The sequence below is a fragment of the Protopterus annectens genome, chromosome 5.part0 (genome assembly GCF_019279795.1).
Source record: "Protopterus annectens isolate FY-2018-M chromosome 5.part0, PAN1.0, whole genome shotgun sequence".
Taxonomy (NCBI): Eukaryota; Metazoa; Chordata; order Ceratodontiformes; family Protopteridae; genus Protopterus; species Protopterus annectens.
Window position 1 is genome coordinate 382,308,298 of NC_056735.1, and position 19,771 is coordinate 382,328,068.

At 44.0% G+C, this 19,771-nt stretch overlaps 1 protein-coding gene across 1 annotated transcript in view; it reads left to right on the forward strand.

Moving 5' to 3' along the window:
* NME7 (NME/NM23 family member 7) overlaps positions 1-19,771 on the forward strand; it is a 1,612,386-nt gene that overhangs the window by 1,315,200 nt on the left and 277,415 nt on the right. The window lies entirely within an intron of this gene.

Consider the following 19,771-nt stretch of genomic DNA (forward strand, 5'->3'; position numbering starts at 1 on the left):
TGATGGAGAGACAAATATGTTTCCTAGAGACTGCCCCTTCAGTGGAACAGTCTTCCCATCCATGTGAAGCCGAGTTGGTCTTTTACTCAGTTTAAGCATAGCCTAGACTAGTAGATAAAGAATAAGTTATTTACACCGGGCCTGGCACCTATGTCCACTACAGAAAAAGGTTGCTTATAAATGCCTTGCCATGAATGTCCTATTTGGGTGCAGGACATAATTATTCTTTTGGGAAAACTTGGCTAGGCTTAGAAAGGCCCCCCACCAGGTCGTTAGCTTTGTAACATTCTATGAATACCTTTAGACCTGATGGCAATTGTTATGGTGTCTCTATATTTGTTAGGCAACATATGAACTCAAGACAGATTACCAGAGACCCACAAATGGAAGTCATTGAGACAAATTGCGCTAAATAGGCCAGTTGTCAGTCCATATCCTGTTACAGGACATACTTTGTCCCCTGAAAATTATGTAAATGTACTCGATAAACAGCCTATAGATAAGAGCTACATTTTTTTTTTCTGTGACTTTCACCTACCACTCAGTAAACTATAGTACCTATACCTTCAATCTAGGATATACTCAAAAGTTCTTAGATTCAATAAACAAAAACTCCCAAGAGCAGATTAACAACCTCATTAGAGGACATAATATTCTTGACCTAGTCCATATGATTTATTTATTTATTTTTATTTATTTATTTTACATTTGATAACCGTGAAAGTCACATGGCACAGGTCCTTTTTCAGTGGAGACCCGGGGACAAACGCTCCACAACAACTGAGATCAATAGTGAAACACAGTGTTCATTTTGATTATAACACAAACAGCAATACATCATTTGAAAAAATACAATTATGGCTTATTCGCTTACTCTTCCCTGGTATGTCTTTTGATGATTTAGTTAGATCATAAACTAGTTACCTTTACCTTCCAAATCTCTAAACCCACTGAAACCAGTATCTCAGAATTTGAGGATTTTAAATGTACTAATCTCATGAAATTACATGATGAAATTTCATAAATCTGTTATAGCAGCATCACCCCAAATGTTACGATGGCAGGTAGCTTTACAAACGAATTCTGTTCCCAAATGGGTAAATATATAGAATTGGAAGTCCAAGCAGACGTAAATATAATGAGAAATTTAAAAACAAACTATCCTGGTGGTCCACCATCATAAATAAATTCTACTACAAAAAATAAACTACTTATATAGTAGGTCAAATGGCCCGGGTCTATATTAAGTCAGTGAAAACTCTCTTCAGCGAATGACATTTCATCAGAAATGCTGTTCATCAAATTTCACAGCCCCTGCTAATTATATGTACCATCTCTGAGATTGCACTACAGTGAGGAAAAGGCAAATTTTCTGATCTTCACTGTACTGCAGTCACAGTATGAACAGTTTGATGTAAGTGCACCGAAAATGCTGTTCACTTAACTGAATTTTTGATGAACTAATAGGGATCCAGTGGCTCTTGCATCAAGGAAAACATCAGGAAATTGAATAAAAACTTGAAAAATATTATTACACCCCCGAAGCAATGTATGAGCTTAAGTTAACATCTGAAGCTAAGGGCATTTGCAAATCCTTCTTTATGTAGGTTCATAAGCTGTTAGGTTAAATGCTAGCTAGCTGCCCTTGTGGGCCATTTCATATTAGAAACTCCTTGTGTACTGACTGAAGCGTGCTGTCAGTCTGGAAATATATCGCTGATAAGTATAATTCTTGGCACTTTAACTTTTCAGAATTCTACATTGTCTTAATTTTTGCTTGACTGAGTTATTTTATATATTTGTTGACTGAATTATTTTATATATTTGCTGGCATTGTTTTTTGTTTCTGATCTCTTCTGAAACTGGTTCCCCCTATTCCTGTGGTGGTGTTAAAGTTTATAAAACTGGTTTAACAGCTTTTTTGTTATCTGATTGCTTCAAGGCTTGCTGATTAAAAATAGCCTGTTTGTAAATTCCTGCATACAGCATTAGGAACTCCTTGTGTTCTGACTGAAGAGTGCTCTCATACTATCTGGAAATATATCGCTGATAAGTATAATTCTTGGCACTTTAACTTTCCAGAGTTCTGCGTTGTCTTAATTTTTGTCTGACTGAATTATTTTATATATTTGCTGGCATTGTTTTTTCTTTCTGATCTCTTCTGAAACTGGTTTTCTCCCTCCCTCCCACACTATTCTTGTGGTGGCTTTGCAGTTGCCCGCCCCTACTGTAAATTTGATCTGGGACGCTCCTTCCAGTCTAGTGTTCATTCTACCTAATACAAAGAGAACATTTGAGAAGGCCAACCCACTTAGGTTCTTAACCTTGAATTATCTTCTGCTCATCCTTCCTCCCCTTGCACTATTAACAAAAAACAATCTTGTGTTCCGGCTGAGTGTGTTTGTCAGCTGATAAGTATATATCTGAAGTAGTTAACTTCATTTGATCAGCAACCTGTGGGTATCGGTTCCGACCCGGCAGCTTTCCAAGCTAGAGATTTGAGCTTCAAGCTCCTCCCCCTTACGCATAATACCCTGCTACCTCCCTCCAGTCCTCAGATCTTGTTTGCCACGGCTTCTTGAAGCACGAGTGACGAACTCTTGGTGATTTATGTGAGTGGTTTAATAGAGTTTTTTGCTCTGTTTTTCTCAAACTAAATTGTGTGTGTGTGTAGTAATCGACCCTTAGTTTATTTAGCTTAAATTGTTTTAGTAGCCAGTTAGTCTTAGCCTTTCCCTTCCCCTTATCTGTGTGTGAGGGTGTGTGTGTGTGAGTTGTCATGGCCGAAGGCCCTAAGGCCATATTTTCTAAATGCTCTGAATAAGGCCGTAAGCTGTCCCCAGCCGATGGCCACACTCAGTGCATTATTTGCCTGGGGGTGGCTCATTTGTCATCAGGCTGCCAGATCTGTGCCGCCTTTAACCCCTGGGCTTTGAGGGACAGGAGGACCAAGTTGATCCTTGTGGGCCTTTTGCCCGCGGATTCTGCTGCTTCTTCCTCTCCCTCAGTGGCACCAGCCGTGGCTGTTCAGCCAACTGTTCCTGCTCCCCTGGCTGGGACTCAAACTCCCACTGTGACCCAGGGAGAGAGGGACTCCAGAAAGAAGGATAGGCGGGATAGAGAGAAGGAAAGAGACAAGGATAGGGAGAGGCATAGGAGCCACAAGCAGCGGGCCGATTCTACCCCCTCAGCCCCGCCGGCTAAGCAGCTCTGTTCTCCCTTAAAGGTCTCCAGGTCTTCCCCCTCTTGGCTCCATTCTCCATGTTTCTCTCCGGAGTTGGAGGAGGAGACCCGGTCACCTTCGAGGTCGTCGAGGTGGCCTTCCCGGCCAGCCTCTGCGGCTTCTTCTAGATCAACAAGGAGCCTTTCAGACGCGGACCGGATGATGCGCCGCTTCCTCCAGGCACAGATGCAGATGGGAGTGCTCTTGCCTCCCCCCCTCTGGGGGGGAGCTCGGTCCCTTTCTTTGTCCCCATTGCTATTTCTCCGATCCATTATCAGGTTTCGGAGCCGTCGGATCCAGGTAGCCTCGGAGCCGGGGAGTCGGTACTTCGCCGGCTGTACCCTCGAGTTTGTTGGGTCCTTTTTTGGATCCGAGCTCTCGGGGCCGTGAGCCGAGCCTCAGATCCAGAGGGGTGAGTGTGTCTTCAGCTCCGATGCAGTCGGAGCACACTTCTCTTTCAGGTCCGATCGCTTCGGCTCCGGCGCCGATCCACACGTCGGATCCGAGGGGGCTGCTCTCGGATCCTAGGGAGAGCGGTTCACCTTCGGCCTTCGACGTCGTGGAGAGGGTCCTCTCGAGGGATTCAAGGCTCCAGGCTCGTGCTACAGATCTACCCGCCATTCCCTTGCAGACGGACCTGTCTTCCATCATCCGGCCCCAGGGGCAGCCTGCGTCTACGTCCCAGATGGTTCCCCTAGAGAAACAGGACTTGGTTGGTGAGCCCTCCTCGGACAGCCCCCCCAGGAGGTTCCTCACAAACGTAAATGTAAAAGGAGGCACTTGGACCCCCCCCCCAAGTCCCTCATGGAAGACACTGACTTGGAGGAAGGGGAAGGTTCCCCCAGGTCACCCCCCCGAGGACGTCTCCTTTGGAGACATCATGGAGATGCTGCGCATTAGAGGGGGGGGTGATCAGCCCAAGCACCTTCCTCAGATGAGTCTGTGTTTCTGGAGGCGTTTGACGCAGGCCCATCTACCTCTTGGGTGTCCCCTCCAGCCGACCCCCTGGTAGATCTTATAACTACCAGGGTGTGGAAGGAGCTGGACACTGTAGAAGCTGATCCCCAGGGGACCAGATAAGATCCTTAGTCCCCCGACAGACAGGACAGCATGGAGCAAAGGTTACCCAGTAGATGCCATGGTGGTGGCAGTTGCCACCAAGAAGGAACTGGCACAGGATAGTTCTTCGGTACATCCTCCCGACAAGGAGTTTCGGACGATGGATCGCATTGGAAAGTGGATGTTCGCTTCAGCCACCTTCTTCCATAAGGGCGCTGAACTACTTGGCACACGTGATTCAGCTTCAGCGAGATCTAGTCAAAGAGTACGCTGGGTCACCCCCGGAGTCCATGTCGGCCGAGGACAAACGAACCTTCTCAGCATGGATGGCCACTCTAAAGTCGATATCCAACACTTCTATGCAACTTCTCTCCCATGCCATGGAGGGGGTGGCTAGAGCTAGCGGAGCAGGCATCGCCTTACGGCATCATGCCTGGCTCCATCTTTGCAATTTTGTGGAACCCTTCAATGCGTCCTTCGCGAACGCTCCCTTTGATGGTTCTACCCTATTTGGCAAGACCGTCTGCGATACACTACTCCAGAGCAAGAAAGACGGGAAGATGTCTGCCGTCGGACTCCGCTTCTTGGCTCCTCAAAGGTCCTTTCCAGGAACCAGAGAGGACAAAAGAAGATGTGGTTCCGGAAATCTCAACAATCCCGTTTCGCTCCGGACCCTTCATCCTTCAGAGGCAGTGGAGGACAAGGCGGATGCCGGCCCAGAGGCAGAGGGGGGCCGAAGAATTTCGGGTCGAGGGAACCCTTTTCTGACCCACCCGCGCAGCAACCTTGAGGGGTTGCCCGACTGCTCCTCTCTGGATGCAGTCGGGGGGCATTTCTCGGAACACCTAGCACATTGGGAGTCCATCGCAACAGATTGCTGGGTGCTCCAAATAATATCCAGAGGTTACTCTATTCCCTTCGTGAATCCTCTCCCTCAGTTGGGGCGCCTCCCCGATGTCCCATTCAGTCAGAGGGAGGCGGCAGCTTTAGAGATAAAAGAGCTGCTAAGAAAAAGAGCCATCCCCCCAGGCCAGTCTGGATCAGGCAATTACTCCAGGTTCTTTTTGTTGCCAAAAAAGACGGGGGACTTAAGGCCAATTCTCGACCTGTCTACATTGAACCTGTCCATTGCCAAGGAGAAATTCCGGATGGTCACTATTCAATCTATTCTCCCCCTTCTGCAGGAGAACGACTGGATGTGCTCCATAGACCTCAAGGATGCGTACTATCACATTCTAATGGACAGGCGATCCAGGAGGTTTCTCTGCTTTTGGTTGGGGGCCAGTCATTATCATTTCAGGGTCCTCCCTTTTGGCCTCACCACAACCCTCAGGGTGTTCACCAAGGTCATGGCGGTTGTAGCGGCCCACCTGAGGCTTCAGGGAATGCAGGTCTTTCCTTACCTGGACAACTGGCTCCTCGACACTCCCACCAGGCATCTACTATGCTTGGCCAGGGATTATTTCCTGCATTTAGCCCACCTATTGGGGATCACTATAAATTACAAAAAATCATCCCTTCAGCCTGCTCAGGTCCTGGACTTCACAGGGGCCAGAATAGACACGCTTCAGTCCAAGGCCTTCTTGACTTCGGACAGACTCCGCAACCTAACTCTCCATGTCTTAGCTCTTCTACAGTCTCCGGCCCCACCAGCAGAATTAGTCCTGAGGGCTCTAGGGTCTATGTTGGCAGTTATCAACCTTTCACCCCTAGCCCGCTTGAATATGAGGGTTTTTCAATGGACCTTGCAGGTCCAGTGGTCCATCCTTCGACATCCGTTGTACTCCCCCGATTCCCCTCAGCAGGGTTTGCAGGGAATCTCTGCTTTTTTGGCTCCATTCCTGAGAGCTTCGGGAAGGGCGGCCCTTTTTGATGCCTCTACCCCAAGCCACGGTGACCACGGATGCTTCTCGCCTAGGGTGTGCGGGGGCATTGCATGGGCAGAACCATCCAAGGCACATGGACTCCAACAGAGACCGTTCTGCATATCAGTGTTCTGGAGATGAGGGCAGTGCTTCTAGCATTGCAAGATCTCCATGCCCTTCTTCCTCTAGGGACTATTGCAATTCAGACAGACAACATGTCAGTGGTCTGGTACATCAACAAATGGGGGGACCAGGTCTTACCCTCTTTGCCAAGAGGCCATGAGAGTTTGGGAGTAGACGATATCCACCAACCGTTTTCTGCTAGCAACACACATCCCAGGTCGGTCCAACATTTTAGCGGACAAGCTGAGTCGAACTATCCTCTCACCTTATGAGTGTTCTCTGAACCCCTTAGTAGTGAAACAGATCTTCCTCAAATGGGGTCATCCTTGCTACGATCTGTTTGCATCTCCTTCGAACACAAAGTGCAGCGAGGTTTTTCACTCTAATCCCTCCACCGGGGGAGAGCCCCAGAGATGCTCTGGTTCATGCTTGGCCATCCGGTCTTCTTTATGCTTATCCTCCTCTCCTGTTAATGACAAAATTCTTGCAGAAAGCTCATCGGTTGGGGAGCAAGGTTATCCTCATAGCCCCATTCTGGCCTCATCAAACCTGGTTCCCATACCTGCGGTCTCATCTCATAGCTCCTCCTTGGATCTTAGATCCCATTCCGGATCTGATTTCTCATCCTTCGGGATTGAAAGCTTCGAACCTGGATGACCTCAAGCTTTCCGCTTGGTTGATCCAGTTCCATTAGTGGCTAGGACACTCGGCATCTTGTCCGCAGTTAAATCCATCCTGGTGGAGGCACATAAGCCTTCTACCGGGAAAGTCTACAACAGTAAATGGAAATGTTTTTCTATCTGGGCCGGGCATAGGAATTTGGACCCCTTTACGGCTCCCATTCCAGCAGTACTTGAGTTCTTATCCCACATTTTTCATCAGGGGGCGAGTTCTTCAACTGTGAAGGTTCAAATGGCGGCCATTTCCCACTTACACATCGGAGACAATCTTGGTCCCTTAGCTTCCTGTAAGATCTGCAAGACCTTCTTGAAGGGCACTTTTCTTTTAAGACCTCCTGTCAAGAATGCGGTTCCTCCATGGGATCTAACCATAGTCCTCCAGGCTCTTACTGGCCCCCCTTTTTGAGCCTGCAGCTTCGGTTGACTTAAAGTATTTGTCTTGGAAAACTGCCTTCTTGATCGCTATTACCTCAGCTAGAAGGGTATTGGAGCTTCAGGCCATTTGTACTAAATCTTCGTATCTTGTCTTCCATAAGGACAGAGTATCCCTCAGGACTAATCCCTCCTTTTTACCTAAAGTGGCTTCCGAGGCTAACATCAACCAATCCATTAATCTGCCTGTTTTCTTCCCTAACTACCAGAACAAAGGAGAGTACAGACTCCATTCATTAGATGTGCATAGACAGTTGTGCTTTTATTTGCACAGAACAGCTGCCTCTCATAAGTCGGAGCAGCTCTTTGTTTCCTTTGCTAAGCCATCCTTGGGTAAACCCATGACGAAGGTGACTAGCTAGGTGGATATCTCACTGCATTTTGCTTCCGTACAAAATTTCTGGTTGGCCTGAGCCCATGGGAGTTCGTGCTCATTCTACCTGTTCTATGGCTACCTCTGCTGCCTTTTGGTCAAGGGTACCCTTGGATGATATTTGTTGTGCGGCTACCTGGGCTTCCTCTCTGTCCCACAGGTTGCTGATCAAATGAAGTTAACTACATCAGATAAAGAAGTTATGTACTCTCCATAACGTTCCATCTGAGTAGGTAACTTCATTTGTCAGCAACCGACCCCCCCTCCATCCCCCTAACCTGTAGTTCGTTACCTGAATGATTAAGTGATTCACTCCTGGTAGGTGTCAGGTTAGGATGTTCAGGTTTCGCTTGTTTTCGTGCTGTCTGATAATTGGGCAAACTCGATCTTAGGACTGGCGGGAGGTAACAGGGTATTATGGGTAAGGGGAGGAGCTTGGAGCTCGGATCTCTAGCTTGGAAAGCTGCCGGCTCAGATCCGATACCCACATGTTGCTGACAAATGAAGTTACCTACTCAGATGGAACGTTATGGTGAGTACATAACTCCTTTTTTTTGGCACTTTTTAACCTTGTAGAGTTGAATAAAACAACAATTGAATTTAGTTCAGAATACATTTCGAATAAATTGCATTTATTTAAACTACATTTGCTTTAATACTGCTACACACTCAAGTGTGCTAGCTTGCACTACACTTGAATTGTTTTTAGTGCTGTTTTAGCTGCTTTCTGGAAAAAATAAATAAATCTAAGCTTGTTTCCTGCCTTTCCTGTAACTAGTCTAGTCCAGATACAGACTTGCTGTATCCAGGACTGTTGATAAGCTTCTGAGCCCCCCAAGCCTTTCTGTGTTGGAGGGAATCCTTCTAGCTCATCAGTGGGAGTGGTAAGCACTAGATAGCCCATCTACCACAAGAGGAGTGGTTTCTGGCCCAGAAATTGCAGTTATTGGCTGTCTGGGCAGTTTTTCCATCTCTTTCAACTTTCTGCTTTAAAAGTCCACATTTGCGCTTGTTGCCCACCTTTCCTGTAACTAGTCTAATCCAGGTACAGATTTGCTGTATCCAGGACTGTTTGTAAGCTTCTGAGACCCCCAAGCCTTTCTGTGTTGGAGGGAAGCCTTCTAGCTTATCAGTGGGAGTGGTAAGTTCTAGGTAGCCTATCTACCACAAGAAGAGTGTTTTTTGGCCTAGAAATTGTAGTTTATTGACCATTTGGGCAGTTATTCCATCTCCTTCTATTCTCTGGTTTAAAAGCCCATGTTTATGCTTGTTTCCAGCCTTTCCTGTAACTAGTCTAGTCCAGATACAGATTTGCTGTACCCAGGACTGTTTGTAAGCTTCTGAGCAGTCCCAAAGTCTGCTCTTTAATTTTTCCCTTAGATCTGCTAGTTCTATCCTCTCCTGCACTTTTACTAGCTTATTAGTTTAGCACATTACCAAACTTCTTGTAGCAATTATTGTAGCACACAAAAGTGCTACCAGCACTAAACGTTCTACAAGGAAACAGCTCCAGTATTTATTAATGCCCACCCCTCCAGGCATGTCTAAAGGTCAGTTCCCTGTGCTTTCTCCTGTTAACCTGGTGAACTTGGGCATCCTGAGGGAATGTAGCAACTGCCTCATGTACACTGACAACCCTCTCCTCTTACCTCCCAACATTCAGACTTGTGAGAGATGCACATATATATCCAAATTGGAAGCCACACACTCTCCAGCCAAGACTGGAATAGCTGGTCAGGAGGATAAGGTCAACATTTGCACCACACCACATAGAACACACAGCCCTCCAGAAAACACTCCAGCACTGCCTTCACATAAAAACAAACCACACACCCACCTTCGCAGAGGCTCTCAATAAAAATCTGCCCAAACAGCAGAGACCTCCAAAGCAGAAATACAGTCGACCACCACAACACAACACTAATCATGAGACATAACTCTCTTAAACAGTGTGCTACTCAACCAAAGCCCCTAAGGCAAAACAGCATACCCAACCCACCTGTCATAGGAGACTCTATACTGAGGCACACTGATGTCCCACTCACTAGGTTGAATAAGGAGAAAGTAACAGTCAGCTGCTTGTCAGGTGCCAGGATCTGCCACATAACGCATGCACTCAGGTCCTTCAACAATAGATTCATAGGTAGATACTAGGATATTGGCCCTAGGGCCTATGTAAGCCTAGCCAAAAAGGTTCCCTGGATTTCGCCACCCAGGAAAATTATTTTCCTGTGCCCCTATCAAGCAGAGCCACAGAAGTGATCCCCGTGGTGAATTTCCTTTTTCCCATCCAATCATCAAGATTTTTCTTGAAGAGTGCTAATGAGGAGCTCTGTTTGACATATAGTATGGAAAGTCTCTGGGACAGGAATCTATACCTCCAGCATGTTCTCTTTATTGTGGTGACAAGGTTTAGGTCCCTAGAGCATGTAGCTCAGAGGGATTGGGATTTCTTTGACATAGTTTTGTATGTTAGGCAGAGATCGCCTCTGAGTAGGTGATAAGCGACGGAGTAAAGTTAGAGTTTTTTAGACGGTCTGTGTAGGGCATCTGTTTGAGGCCAGTAATCCTCTTTGTGAGGTATTTCTGCGGCCTTTCCAGTTGTTGTAGCTGTCTTGTGAGGTACATACCAAAAGGGGCGTTGTACTCTATAATGGGTCTAATGAATGATGAGTAGAGGGGAACTCTTGTTCTTTAGGTGGAATTTCTGCAAGTCTTTTGGGTTTCTAATACCAAGACAGGAGTGGACCTCATTCCTAAGTCAGAGTATAATTAAAGTGCATGAAATTAGTACTGTTTCAGTCGTTAGGTACAAATATGACTCTGTCATTGTACATGTGGGTGTGAATGACCTGAGATGTACCTTCCTTGGCTACATGAAAAGAGACACGGAGGAGCTCTTGGATTATGTAGCCCAGGCAGATATGACCCTAGCCCTAAGCAGCATCCTACCATCACCCAGAATAATAGTGCAGTACAAGCAGAAAATGATTGATTTTCAACAATTGGCTAAGTTTCTGGTGTCATTATAAGGGGATCCAGTATCTGTCTACCTGGGATTACATGATTGACAGACCTCGATGCTTTGCCAGAAATGGCCTGCATCTGTCACCTCCGGGCTTCTGGATACTGGCCAAGGCTTTTGCCACCCCTATAGTGCCTTTTTTAGGCGGTGTTCCAAAGACCAAATTACCACCATAACAGCTACAAACAAATGCAATCCGAGAGTCATGCTGCTCAATGCTAGAAGTTTAAATCTCAAAATGTACTCACTCGAAGCACTCCTTAACATGGAGAACATCGACATTTGTGCTGTAACAGAGACTTGGTTCAAGGCAGCCGAAAGCACCCCTGCACTACCAGGCTGTAAATCATTCCACATCTTTCGACCCCAGAACTTGGACTGAAGCTCCAAAGGTGGTGGTGTTTCCATATTCATAAAGGATGTGCACATCTCTAGACTGGTAGCCTGATATAATGCATCTGAGATACTTCCGGTGCAGCTAACATTGGGTAAGACAGCGATTCAGGTCGTAGCCTGCTTTAGGTCCCCAACCATGTTCCATGACTCACACTCCACATTCCTAAGCACCCTGGAGAATATTAGGGTCCAACCTAACACTCTCATATTGGACAACTTCAACTACCCCTCCATTAACTGGGAAAACTACTCATGTACCAATATACTTGCCCAGTGCTTTCTGGAATTCATAAATTCCAATGCTCTGGACCAGCTCATTCTTACCCCTACCAGAGGTTGCAACATCCTTGACCTGGTCATTACTAATGTGGACGGCCGTTGTTCTACACCAGTAGTCAACTCCTCCCTGGTTAGCTCCAACCACAAACTAATCACCTTGGAAATCCACATCCCCCCACAAAGGTAACCACCATGAAAAACTTCTCCAGAGTTAACTTTGGGCTCCTAAAAACAGAGGTGGCTAACTTCATGGCATCCATGCAAATGGAGAATAGTTGCATGACCACAGAATCATACACCAGTGCACTGTACGAACACGTAAATAAATGCATGGATCTCACCATATCCAGTAGAACCAAGATGCTCTCCTCAAAAAAAAGGAAGCCAATCTGGTGGTCCCCTGCCATAAACAAACTCTACAACAGGAGGAGGAAATTGATGCGGAATAAAGCAAAGTCCCAAGACTGGAAAAACTCCCTTATCAGCCTCAACAAAAGGTTGAGATCCCTCATCAAATCATCTAAATCTAGCTATGAAAACAGAGTTGCAGCAGATAGTAAAGACAATCACAAGGCCTTCTATAGTTATGTAAAGAATCTCCACGGCAATACCCAGATTTGCTCTGAGCTACTGCACAATGGTACCTCCTATACCGAACCAGCAGATATTGCCAATATACTGTCTGACAGATTCATTGCTAACTTTACCCCTTTCTCCCTCCACCAAAAGACCAATCACAATACCAGTAGATTGCTAGGCACCCAGTATTACTGCTGCACAGGTTATCGAAGGTCAAGAATACCTGACAATATCCGTGGCTGTGTTCTACATGAACCACAGAGTGAACTGGCACCTCACCTGTGTGCCCTGTTCAATCACAGCCTTACCTCAGGCTTTGTCCCTACTGAATGGGGCACTGCGACAGTCATCCTTCTCCACAAAGGAGGAGCGACTACAGACCCTGGGAATTATTGCCCCATTAGCCTGATGAGTCTGATATGCAAAGCTATGGAACACATCATTATGGACCTAATAAACAAGGATGTAGGGAATCTCCAAACTCTGGATCCTACACCATTTGATTTTGTGAAGGGTAGATCATGCCTGCTTAACCTGGTCAACTTCTTTGAGTTAGTCACCACAGCTGCGGATAAAGGCAAGGTGGTTCATACAGCCTACCTTGATCTGTCCAAGGCCTTTGATACCATTCCCCACTCAGGAATCATGGAAAAAAATCATTAAGCTAGGCATCAAACTCTATATCACTAGGTGGGCTTCAAACTGGCTCACAGATGGAACCCGCAGTGTGAAAGTAGCTAACTCCAAGTCAGACTGCTGACCATTCACGAGTGGAGTCCCACAGGGTTCGGTCCTGGGTCCTCTCCTGTTTGGTATCTACTTCTCTGAAGTCCAGGCAAACACTAAGGGAACTCTGCCTGACAAAGTTCACAGACTATTGCAAGTTGGGAGCTGTTATTCACTCCCCAAGTGATGCTGACATCCTACAGAAAGGCCTCAATGAGACCAACGACTGGTGTCAGAAACATGGCCTTAAGCTCAATTCCAAAAAATGTGTCGTCATCCCCCTTGGGAAAAACCCGGTTCCCTTGAATTACCAGATTGATGGTAGTCCACTAAATACAGAAGGCGTTATAAGAGATCTGGAAACACAGGTTGATAGCAACCTCTCTTTTGACCACCACATTGCCACTGTGGTCAGAAAGTCCTATGTGGCACATCTCATTACTAAGGGTTTTGCGTCCAGGAAGAAAGAGGTCATTGTCTCCCTTTACTCTTCCCTCATTAGGCCAATCATCGAGTACAATGCCCCATTTGGCATGTACCTCACTAGACTCCTGCAACAACTGGAGAGGCCACAAAAGTACCTCACAAAGAGGATCCTAGGCCTTAAACACTTGTCCTAGATGGACAGACTCAAAAAAACTCCCAACTATTGTCTGTCTCATATCGCCTACTTAGAGGCGATCTCTGCTTGACTTACAAAGCCATGTCTGACCAAGCTCTGTTAATAATGCTACATCTAAAGAAATCCCAGTCCCTCCACACCACACACTCCAAAGACCTCAACCTCATTACCACAATCAACAGAGCATGCTGGAGGGACTGGTTCATAACCCAGAGACTGTCCCTGCTATGGAATAGACTTCCTATACATGTCAAGCAGAAAACCTCAATGGCCCTCTTCAAGAGAAATCTTGATGAGTGGATGGGATCACTCCGGTGGCTCAGTTCGACAGAGGCACTAGGAACTAAGGTCGGGTGGCATGATGCCAGGGTAATCCTATTGGCTAGGCTTGTAAAGGCTCCAGGGCCATTAGCCTAGTGCACACCTATGAACCTATATCTAGCCAGTTTCCCTTTTGTTTTCAAATTAATCTGTCCCATGTGGTTAGAGATTGGTCTTAACCATCCCATGGTGAATAATTGTACATTACCACTAATGAGAACAACTGTGATCATACATGCATTAAGAAACTCAGAAATAGCACCAAACAGTTCTCTAAACTTACTCATAATGGCACCAACTACTCTGACCCAGCTGACATTGCCAGTGTACTGGCAAACAAATTCAGTATGTATTTTAACCCAGCGACAACTCTCCAGAGCTCACTTATCCCTGAATGTCTCAGCCTCCCCCATCATCACTAAAGCACATGTATTGAAGGTGGGCTCAAAGTCTAAAAATACTTATTCCATGGAACCTGACAATATACCTGCCTTGTTTAATAAGCTGTTCTAAAAAATCCCTAGCAGTTCTACCCTTTAAACTAGTGAGGTTTAATGCAAAGCATTAGTGATGCCACTCCCCAAGCTTGGACCCACCACTGACCCCAGGAATTATAGGCCCATCTGACAAGTCTTACTTGCAAAGCCGTGGAATGTATTACAACTAACCTGAAACTAGGATATTAAACATCTCATTTATTTATTTATTTGCATTTGTTGACCAGGAGAGTCCACTGGATCATGGCGACCCATTTTCAGTGGAGGCCCGGGGAGAAAAGTCCCACAAGAGGTTACATTGATTATAACAGTAGCAAATAAGAGAGGTTATAAAATAGAGAAATGTTAAGAATGGAACAAAACTAAAAAAACATTAAAGTAACGTATTGTGCCATAGGCTTACAATAGTAACATTCCTAGCAATGGAAAAGTGAGGACAGGACTGATAAGAAAAGTTATATAATTATAGCAGTATTCAGTGTAAAATCATATATTAACAATTTGAATAAGCTTTAGGATTTCATGTGTAAACTTTCCTTTGAAAAAAAAAAAAGGTGGCTCATCTGGCTAGACCCACAGCAGTTTAGTTTGGCCAATCAAAGGTAGATCCTGTGTAATGAATCTCATTAACTTCAAATGGGTAACGCAGTCTGTTGATAGTGGTCATGCTGTCCAGTACAGCATAGCTTGACCTGGCCAAAGCATTTGACATTATCTCCCAGGCTAACAGATACTAAACTTAATGCATTACAACTAGATCCTGGGCAAAGGTCTTTAGATCCAAAATCATGGATTGAAACGTAATACCAAAAAAATGCATTATTGTATCCTTTGGGAAGTCTTCTACCCCTGGTAAGTACCATATTGAAAATAGTCCCATTAAAAATATCCTATTTGTTCATGATTTGGGAACTTGCACTGAATTACTTAACTTTCGACCAGTGTGTCCACTGTGAGAAGACATTCCTTTCATATTATGCAACTTATAAACAATGGAAATGTGTCCAGATCAAAAGATTTCATTACCCCCCTTTACTCAGCCATCATTAGACCAGTCATTGAGTATAATGCCCCCTTTAACATGAATCTGTACCTTGGAACTTGTATTGGTAATCCCTCCCCCCTCTTTTGATCACCATGTAAAGACAATAATCGGAAAGTCCTTGTCGATGCAGCTAATTGCCAAAGGAATATCATCCAGATATAATTTGGTCATTATCCCCTGATATTCTGTATTGATTAGTTCAGTTATTGAACACAATGCCCTGCTTGGGATGTACCTCACTAGATATGTCAAACAATTCGAAAGATCCCATAGATTCCTAACTGGCATTTTGATGTCTAAAAACCCAAATCTACTAGAAAAGACTGGAAACACTGTCTCTTTGATGAGTATCTTGTAGACTTCTGAGTGGAGATTTGTTCCTTCATTTTCATTTCATTAGGTACCTGGTGGTCCTGGGTCTCTTATTTCTCCACAACTCAAATAGTCCCACAGGTACCAGAACCAGGGATCTAAATTTTCATAAATAGGTTCATTACATAGCCCCTCACCACTTGTGGAATGTACTCCTGTTGTAAATCAAGTAGTGTGATACAGTATCTTCCTTTAGACTAGAACTGAATGAGTGGATGGTTATTCACAAATTCACCACCAGCTTGACTCGCCTAATCTTCCTTGAAAAAAGAGGAACAGTTTGATGGTGGATACTGGCAAAGCTGTACATGTTGCAAGACTCAGCGGCCATGTATTTCCTGTGATTCCTAAGTCTGCATATATATATATATATATATATATATATATATATATATAATTTATATTATAAATATATATATATATATATATATAAAATTAATATATATATATATATATATATATATATATATATATATATATATATATATAATTTATATATTATATATATATATGTGTGTGTGTGTGTATAATTTATATATTTTATATGTATATATGTATAATTTATATATATATATATATATATATATATGTATATATATATATGATTCCACTTGAAACCATCATATAATGGTAAATGGGAAATTTCCCTTACCCAACTTTAGTGCGATCTTGGAGTTGGAATATTAAAGTGGGGGGGTGTGGGGGGTGCAGGGGGGATGTTCTGAACATTTGACGGTTTCATGTGGAACCATATATATATATATATATATATATATATATAATTTATATATTCTATATATATATATATATATATATATATATATATATGTATATATACATATATATATATATATATATATATATATATATACATATATATATATAATTTTATATATATATATATATATATATGGTTTCACTTCATATCATCGAAAGCTCATTTCATCGAATTTCAAAACAGCGAGACCAAATCATTGAAAACTCATAACATCGAATCTCAAATCATTGAAAACTACAAAGCAACTAGAAATAACATCCCAAACACTGTTTACTACATTTATGAAGAGGGGCAAGACCCCCTGCACCCCCACGCACCCTGAAAATTAAATATACCAACTCCCAGGTCGTACTACAGTGGGGTTAGGAAATAACCTTTTTCTCCCACTGTAGTACGACCTTGGAGTTGGTGTATTGAATGTACGGGGGGTGTGGAGGGTGCAGGGGGGCTTACTAAATGTATTAAAAACTCTGTGGGATGTTATTTGTAGTTGCTTTGTAGTTTTCAGTGATTTGAGATTCAATGTTATGAGTTTTTATATATATATATATATATATATATATACATTTTATATATATATATATATATATATATATATATATATATATATATATATATATATATGATTAATGCTTGATCAACATGGTCACATGGTCAACACAAAAAATAGCAACCTAGACATGGCAACCAGTCATTATATCATTCATGGAACACATCAACATGCAGTACATCAAAAAAGGAAGCAAATGTCTTTTTCCTATGCACTATCCAAAACCCAACCGCATTTAGTTCAAGTTATGGAAAAGATTTTTCCACCCCCCCCACTCCACCTTACTAATATGTACTTTCCCTAACCCTAACCTGCATCTTCAATTAAAAAACCCTTCCCATAGCACTGCTACTACACAAGACAGCTCAAACGTTCACACACATGCACACTGAATCTATTCCTCAAACTAACCTAACCACTTTCAGTCACATACAGTCTGGTCCCTTATTTAACCCCAATACACACACACACACACACACACACACACACACACACACATACATCCCTAATGCATAACCCACTTACTTGTTCTGAGGAAACGCATACCTGACAAAACATTCATTTAATAAACAGGATGTTCAACCAACACTGCACTTCTGTCTATCAACCAAAACAGTCATCAGCTAGACAAACAGAACCCATATAAATATATGATCTGAAGTCTTCATCCTGTCATCACCTGTGAGTTCGGTTCCGATCCTTCAGAACTGACTCGTACGTTTCTATAGCTCATGGACTCAAAAAAAAAAAAAAAAAAAAAAACTCTTGAGCACATCATCTACCCATAATGCATCTGGTAGACTACCTCAAATCTTGTTTGCCGCCTTCAGCTCCAGATGTGAGTTCACCTCATCACTCTCAAGCCTACAGTTAAATGTGATAATTTGCTTTAAATCTCCTCCTGTCCTTTCAGAAACCTTTCCCTGTCTTTATCGCAAGCCTCTGCCTCTGGCCTTTTCGGGTCTGGAGCATCAGCCAACTCCTTCACAGGGCAGCAGGTACTGCAACCTCAGGCTATCCAGCAAGGTACCCGTCCTTCATCTAAAACCTTCCCAGATGTTCCTCCTCAGGAAATTGTGCAAGAGGAAGCACCTGGACTCCCCAAAAGAGTCCGTTGAAGAAGACATGGATTTCAGTGAAGGTAAAGAGTTCTCCCTATCACCTCCTGATGATATCTCATTTGGAGACATCTTGGAAATACTTAAGCAGAGAGGTGGTTAGAAGTCCCTCAACCCTTTGACTGAGGAATCTATGTACCTGCATGTTTTCAGTACCCACCTGTCTATTTCCTGGGTGTCTCCACCCACTTACAAGCTCATCAAATTGATCTCTCAACAGGTGTGGAAGGTTCCTGATGCTACCGAACCAGTTCCCAATAGACCAGGTAAAATCATTACAGCCGCAGAAGACAACCTTTTTTAGATTAGGGGAATTTCTATAGCTGCCATGGTGGTAGTGGCGGTCACTAAGAAGGAAGTAGCGGAAGAAGGTTCCTCTATCTATCCTCTCAATAAGTAGTTGTAAGCAATGGATAGATTTGGGAAACGAGTTTATGCTTCATCGAGCTTTGCCCTATAGTCTTTGAACTACCTGGCAAGTTTTACAAGACTGCAGAGAGATCTTATCAAGGAGCTGTCAGATACTCTCTCAGGAGCTGTTTCTGAAGAGGTGTGGGATTCTGTCGCCTCTCCGTTAGCTACCCTGACATCCATTTCCAATTTGTCCATGAGGCTCATTTCTCATGTTGCAGAAGGAACAACAAGAGTAGCAGGTTCAGGCATTTCCATAAGGAGGCATGCCTGGATGTGCTTGTGTGACTTTGTGGAGCCCTTCAAGTCTTCATTTGTCAATGCACCCTTTGATGGCTGTTCCCTTTTTGGCCCAACTGTTAGAGACACTTTAACCATGTGTGAAAAGGATGGGAAAACCTTGTCTACTGTAGGAGTACATTTTTCCATTCCTCAGAGGCCCTTTTTTAGTGAACAATGAGGAACAGGCAAATTGTAGTTCAGGGAATCTCAAGAGTCTTTCCAGACTATACCTGCTGAAAGTTCCCCCAGAGGCGCGGGGGGGGGGCAGTAATGGAAGATGCCACCCTCATGGCAGAGGTGGCCCACAACATCAGGGTTCCTGGGAATCCTTCTTCAGAAAACCCTTCCAGTGCTCCTGAACAGAGGCCCGATTGTCCACCTCTGGAGGCAGTCAAGGGTCACTTATCTGTGCACCTAAAAGCCTGCCAAGAAATTACCTCTGATACTTGTGTGCAGAGAATCATTTCCAAAGGCTGTACAGTTCCCTTTTCCCTTTATCTTCCCTGTTCAAAGAGATTCTCTAAAGTTCCAACCAGTCAAAGGGAACAGGCAGCTATTCAAATTCAAATGCTGCTAGAAAAAAAGTCATCCAAGAAGTCCCACCAGACCAAATAGGATCTGGATTTTACTCAAGATTCTCTTTAGTGCCAAAAAAGACAAGGGACTGGAGACCATTTCTGGACTGCAGTGAGCTGAGCAAATCTGTTTGAAAAACCAAATTCCGGATGGTCATGGTTCAGTCCATTCTTCTGTTTTTAGGAAAGGATGGCTGGATGTGCTCTATAGATCTTCAGGATGCATACTACCACATAAAAATGGACAGACAGTCCAGAAGATTAATTCGCTTCCTGTCATTACCAATTCAGAGTTCTGCCCTTTGGTCTCACCATAGCCCCAAGGGTGTTCACCAAATGCATGGCAGTAGTAGCAGCTTACTTAAGACTGCAAGGATTCGGGGTGCTTCTGTACTTGGATGACTGGCTCTTTTCTGCTACTACCAGGCAAACTACTACTA